Below are 6,800 nucleotides of genomic sequence, written 5' to 3'. Positions count from 1 at the left end.
TCTTACTCTCCATTCTTCTCTACTTCTCTATCCTTCCTGCCTCTATATTCTCTCTCTTTTCCATCCTTCTCTGTCTCTCTCTCTCCCTTTCCCTCTCCATCCTTACGTCTCTATCTTTCTCTGTCCAGCTCCATCCTTCTCTCTCCTCCCTCTTTTCCTCCCTTTCTATCTACACCCCCTTCCTTTCCATTCTTCTGTATTTTCTTCTCACTTCCTCTTTATCTCTCTATCTTTCTGTCATGTATCTCTCTTTCTTTCCCTTCCTTTTCCTCTCCATTTCTCTCCATCTCTCATCCTCTCCTTCTTCTTTCTTTCCCTCCCTCCCTCCCTCTTTCCCTAGTATTTGGCACATAGTAAGTGCTATATAAAAGTTACCTATTATTATACTTTTAGGTATTATGAAGGAAAAAGCTAAACCCAACATGACAGAATCAGAAACCTGTGATTTAAATAGACTTGGAGAAACTATACTGATTTAAAAAACAAAACACTTGAATAAATGTTGCCCACAGGTGTTTGCCCAAAACCTTAATATTACTCAGCATCTCAGTTACACTGGTGAGTTAGTGTATTTGAGATTCTGGGTAATAATAAGTGGAAAGAGCAACCACACATGGAAAAATTTTAAAAAAACCTGCAAAATTATAAAGAGCAAACATGTATTAAAAGAAGAGGTATTAGAATATGCTCATAACCCAAACCTTAGCAGAGAGGGGAGGTCCATAGGTGTTACACACTGTAGATATTTTCAAACCTTTTCAATGTATTGACTATTTTTTCTCATTGTTTTCTTCTTTTTCTCTTTTTTTCTCTTTATGAGATATTATTTATTATACGGAATGGATCTCTAGAAGGGAAGAGACATTGGGAGAAACTATTGTAATTTAAAAAACAAAACACATAAATAAAAACTTATTTTTAAATAATTTTAAAAGATCATATAATATACCTCCCATAACTAGGGGTAGGAGCCATTTTCTTGAAAAAAAGTATAGAGAAAATTACAAAGATATAAAAGATGACTTGAATTATATAAAACTTAAAAGCTTCTACACAGACAAAATTAATGTATCTAGGATAAGAAGTAAAGTAGTCAAATGCGAAAAAAAAATTCATGTTAAATTTCTCTGGAAATCAAACTTTAAATATACATATATATATGTCTATATGTATATAGATAAATAGATAGTCATTCCCCAACAGATAAGTGGTCACAGGATATGAATAAACAGTTGTAAAAAAGAAAAATTGTACAGCATTAACAACCACATGAAAGAATATTCCAAATTGCTAATAATAAATGGAAATAAAACAATCCTGAGGCTTCACCTTACATCTTGAAAATTGGTAAAGGTGACAAAAGAGGGCAACATGTTGGAGGGGTTATGGGAAGAATGGCTCACCAATGCCTTTGGTGGAGCTGTGAATGGGTACATCCATTGTGGACAGCAATTTTCTGTAGACAGCAATTATATGAAGAGAGTGACTAAAATGTCCATATCCTTTGACTCAAAGATTTTGTTACTGGGCTTACATCTCAAAAAGGCTATCAATTAAGAAGAAAAGTTGCCACATACACCAAAAATTTTATAGTATTGCTTTTGGGGATAGCAAAGAATTGGAAACAAAGTAGATGTCCATCAACTGAAGAATGAGTATAATAGACCATTATTGTAATGTCAGAAATGATGAATGTGATGAATAGAGAAAAACATGGAAAGAGCTACATGAACTGAAGGACTCCCACACAGAGTTTAAAATAAAGGGCTGGAGCAGAATCTATTATGCTTTAGCTGAAGTTAAAAAAAAAAGCATGGGTAGCAATCATGATCTCAGAAAAAGGGAAAAAAGACCTAATTAAAAGAGATAATCAGGGAGCCTCTGTCTTGTTTAAAGGCACCATAGACCATGAAGTAAGGCAAAGCATCCAAATTCTAAAAGGAAAAGTTAAATGAATTACATGAGGAAATAAAATAGTAAAGCTATACTAGTGGGGGACCTAAATTTACAACTCTCATAACTAGATAAATTTAACCATAAAATAAAGAAGAAAGATATTAAGGAGATGAATTTAATTCTAGAAAAATTAAATATGATAGACCTCTGGAAAAACTGAATGAGAATAGAAAGGAGCACCCATTTTTCTTGGCTATACATGGCACCTTCACAAAAACTGACCATGTATTAGGGCATAAAAACCTCACAAACAAATGTAGGAAAGCAGAAATATTGAATGTATCCTTTTCAGATAAAAATACAATACAAATTCTATTCAATAAAGGAATCATAGACTAAAAAATAATTGGAGACTAATAATCTAATATTAAAGAATGAGTGGGTTAAAGAACAAATCATAGTAACAATCAATAATTTCATTTAAAATAAAGACAAACCTTTTCCTTGGCTTGCTCCAGTTATGGCTCATGGGCCCAAGAAGCACCTGAAGTATGTGGTCACTCCCAAGCACTAGATGGTGGACAAATTGATTGGCATGTTTTATCCAAGACCATTCACAGTTTCCCAACAAGTTGAGAGAGTGCCTCCCACTCATCATCTTTTGCAACCAACTCAAGTATGCCCTGATAGGGGATGAGGTTAAGAAGATCTGCTTGCAGTGGTTTATCAAGATTGATGACAGGGTCCACACAGACATGACTTACTTTGCTTGCTTCAAAGATGCAATCAGCATTGTGTAGGCTGGTGAGCACTTCCATCTGATTTGTGACACCAAGGGCCACTTTGCCGTTCACTGCATCACAACTGAGGAGGCAAAGTACAAATTGTGCAAAAGGAAAAAATATCTTTTTGGTGATCAAAGTCATTCCCCATCTGGTAACCCATGATGTCTGCACCATCCAGTCTCTAGATTAACTCATCAAAATAAATGGTACCACTCATATTGCTCTAGAGATTGGCAAATCACAAATTTCATCAAGATTGATGCTGGTAATCTGTGTATGGTGATTAGTAGAGCTAAATTGGGTCAAATTGGTGTGATCACCAACAGGAAGAGACATCTAGACTCCTTTAATGTGGTTTATGTCAAAGCTCTCAGTGGCAACAGCTTTGCCAGGAGGTTTTCTGACATTTTTTGTTATTGGAAAAGGTAACTAAACTTGGATTTCTCTGCCCCAAGAGAAGGATATCAATCTCACTGTTGTTGAAAAAAGAGATAAGAAGTTGGCCGCCAATTAGTGTTAACAGGTAAGTTTGCAAATCGCAACATGCTTTCTCTGCCCTAATAAATACCTTGCAAAGTTGGGAGGCAGAAGGGGGGAGATAATGACAACAATCAGACAATGCACCAAAATTTGTGCGATGCAGCCAAAGCAGTGCTTAGGGGAAATTTTATATTTCTAAACACTTACATCAACAAAAAAGAGAAAAAGCAGATCAATGAAATGGGAATGCAACAAACAAAAAAAACCAAAACAAAAAAATGAACAATCTCCAGTTAAACACCAAAATAGAAATCCTTGTCCATATGGCAACATCCTTCACCTTGTGTAGCACTTTAAAAAGAGAGTCTGAGGTGTCATCCACTATGGCCAAGAGCACACATTTACAGATCATGGAAAAATTAGAGGAGCAAGGGAAAAAAATTACCTTTCACATCTACAGATAAGGGAAGAGGTCATGAGTAAACAAGCTATGGAGATATCACAGAAAATAAAATGAACAATTTCAATAAAAATAAAATAAAAAGAGAAAGAAATTGAATGAAAGAAAGAAAACAAGTCAGCAAAAATAACCAATAATGAGAAGGAAAGAGGTTAATGGAGAAATTTTGCAGCAAATTTCTCTATTAATATATAATAATATACAATATATGTATATAATATATAATATAATATATATATTTATGTAATATGCATACATGTGTATATACATATATATGGAATTGATTCAGATTTATCAGACTAAGAGCCATACACCAATAGATAAAGGGTCAAAGGCTATAAAGAGTTGTTGTTTTGTTTGTCTTTTGCTCTTGAAGAGGACCAATGACATCAGGAAGGTGATGTCATGATTTGTAAATTAATTGCATTTAAGTGAGGCAGGGCTGTGCAATGTCACCAGTTTCACTTAACTTTAAATTTCTCTCCTAAGGGCTTTATATAATATATATGTGCATATAAAGATGTGTGTATACATATACATATATATGGAATCAATTCAAATATATCAGACTAAGATCCATTCACTAATAGATAAATGGTCAAAGGCTATGAAGAGGTAGGTTTCAAAGGAAGAAATCCTAGCAATCAACAACCATGCAATAAAATGCTCCAAGTTATTAACAATTAGAGAAATGCTAATTAAAGCAACTTTGAGGTTTCACCTCCCACTCATCAGACTGGCGGACAAAGATAAAAAATGAAACCTCTCTCTCACTCTCTCTGACATACATACATACATACACACACACACACACTTCCCAGCTTTCTTTTGTGTGTTATCTTCCTCTATTAGATTGTAAACCCCTTGAGACAGGTACTGTCTTTCTTTTTGGTATTTGTATCCCCAGTGCTTAGCACAGTGGCTGGCACATAGCAGGTGCTTAATAAGTGTTTACTGACTATTAATTAACAAAATGACAAACGTGGCAGAGGCTGCAGGAAAATGGGCACCCAGAAAGCATTGCTAGTAGAGATGCAAATTTGTCCAGACATACTGGGAAGCAAGTGATAACTGTGCCCCAAAAGTTACTAATTATGGCCCAACTGTACCACCACTGGGCTTAGACCACATGGGGAGCAAAGGAAAAGGAAAAGGACCCATACATACAAAAATATTTATAGGAGGGCTTTTTGAAGTAGCCCCAAACTGGAAACTAAAGGGGCTTCCACCTATGGTGAAATAACTAAATAAATTGTGGTCTTTGAATGTAATATTTTCTTGTGCCATAAGAAATGGACAGTGTCAGGGGAAACTGGGAGGAACTCTTAAGATCTCATAACAGACTGAAGTGAGCAGGACTAGAACAATTTACACAATGGCAACAACATCACAGAGGGAGAGGAAAAAAAACTTTGAAAGCTCTTAGAGCCCTAAGTAATGCAGTCCAGAGGACTGTAGGTGAATCATCCTACCCACCTCCTACCAGAGAGGTGATGGACGGAAAATCCAGAACGACACCTGCCTATTTGGACATACTCGAGATGGGTATTGGTTTTGCTACATTATGCATATTTGTTATGAAGGTTTTGTTGTTGTTATTGTTGTTGCTGTGGGGGTGGAGGGAACCACTAGGAGGAAATGATAATAAATGCTTTGTAAACAAGTTTTTTTTAAACTTTAAAATAAGACAATTACTCTTCCCAGTCCAATTAAATTGGCAGCATGTCCTACGTAGGAACCATCCTTTTGTGTATTTTTAAGTATTTAAGATGGGGAGGTGTCCGTACCTGGCTGGCCTCACAGAGCTATGTTAGCTCTGCATCCAGTTCGTCAGCCTAAAAGAGGTGGGGTTTGCCTTTGGAAAGACGTCAGAATTCTGATCAATGCACTGACCAATCAATATGGTAGAAGACTGATGATGAAGCACTGGACCCACATCTTGACAGGTGAGGGAATCTAGCTGCAGAATAAGACACATTTTCAGACACAGCCAAAGTGGGGATTTGCTTTGCTTGATTATACATATTTGCTACGCAGGCTTTTCTTTCCTTTTCTTTTTAATGAGGTGGGGTGTGAGAGGTAGAGGAGACAGAGATGGGGGAAAGGAAAAAAGAAAACAAAAAAAAAGACCCAGTCACTAAAGCATCTTTAAAAAAAATTAACAGATGAGAAGGAAGGCCAGAATGAAGCACTGGCAAGCAGCTTTGAAAAATACAGATTGAACACACACACACACACACACATATTACATATGTGTGTGTGTGTGTGTGTGTGTGTGTGTATATATTTTAAAACTAAACTATAGATGACAGAGATCAAGAGGTACATAGACAATCCCATTTTTCTGTTGTATGATGTACATGGAAATGTTTATTTCATTGGGCTTTTGCTGAGTTCAGAATAATAATAAATAAATGAATGAATGAATGAATGAAAATGAAAAGTACGAAACTAATGGCTATTCCGTAGACTGGCTCTTCTTTCCCCATCTCCATTCCCCCCAATAGTCTCACCTTCTGGGCTTTGCTACATAAAGGGGCTTGAGTGGGGCTGGGGCGGAGAAGGAAAGGTGGAGCGGCGGTGAAGAGGGGGGGCACCGCAGGTGGGAGGGGGACCGATCATGAGAGCTGTGGCCGGAGCACCTACATCCCTTACAACAAACTGACACAGGCCTGGGCATATTCATCTACCGATTCATTCACGGGTGAAGTCTAAAAAGCCCTGGTCTGGGGGGGGGGGGGTCTGATGTAGTGCCTCCCCCTCCCCGCACACGTATACCCTTCTAGGGGTTCTGAAGAGGTGGTAAAAGGGACGCCCCTCGGGGTCTTACTTACCTCCCACGGGGGATCAGGCAGGCCCGGGGTCGGTTTAGAGGGGATCAGGCAGGCCCGGGGTCTGGGGGCACAAGGCAGAGAGCTTGTGCTGCCTGCATCCCCTTTTCCGCAGAATGCGCAACACCAGCCCAGGTGAAAACCGCAGAAAGGAGGAGACCTGTGACGTCATGTCGGGAGGCTGGCTTTTTGATTCAGCCAATGGAACGCAGGTGGCAACATGGCGGTGGGGGTGGGGGGGGTGGGGGCGGGGAGTGTGCCACTCCCTTAGAACCAATCGATCAAGCAGTCAGTCAGTATTTGGTGAACTACTACATATCAGGCACTGGGCCAGAGCTGGAAATCAGA

The 6,800-nt window shown here is 38.3% G+C and overlaps 1 pseudogene; it reads left to right on the top strand.

Moving 5' to 3' along the window:
- Positions 1–2,399: 2,399 nt before the first annotated feature.
- LOC118832549 lies at positions 2,400–3,195 on the top strand (annotated as a pseudogene).
- Positions 3,196–6,800: the final 3,605 nt, after the last annotated feature.

The sequence above is a fragment of the Trichosurus vulpecula genome, chromosome X (genome assembly GCF_011100635.1).
Source record: "Trichosurus vulpecula isolate mTriVul1 chromosome X, mTriVul1.pri, whole genome shotgun sequence".
Classification (NCBI taxonomy): domain Eukaryota; kingdom Metazoa; phylum Chordata; class Mammalia; order Diprotodontia; family Phalangeridae; genus Trichosurus; species Trichosurus vulpecula.
This window is presented reverse-complemented; position numbering and strand designations above follow the sequence as displayed.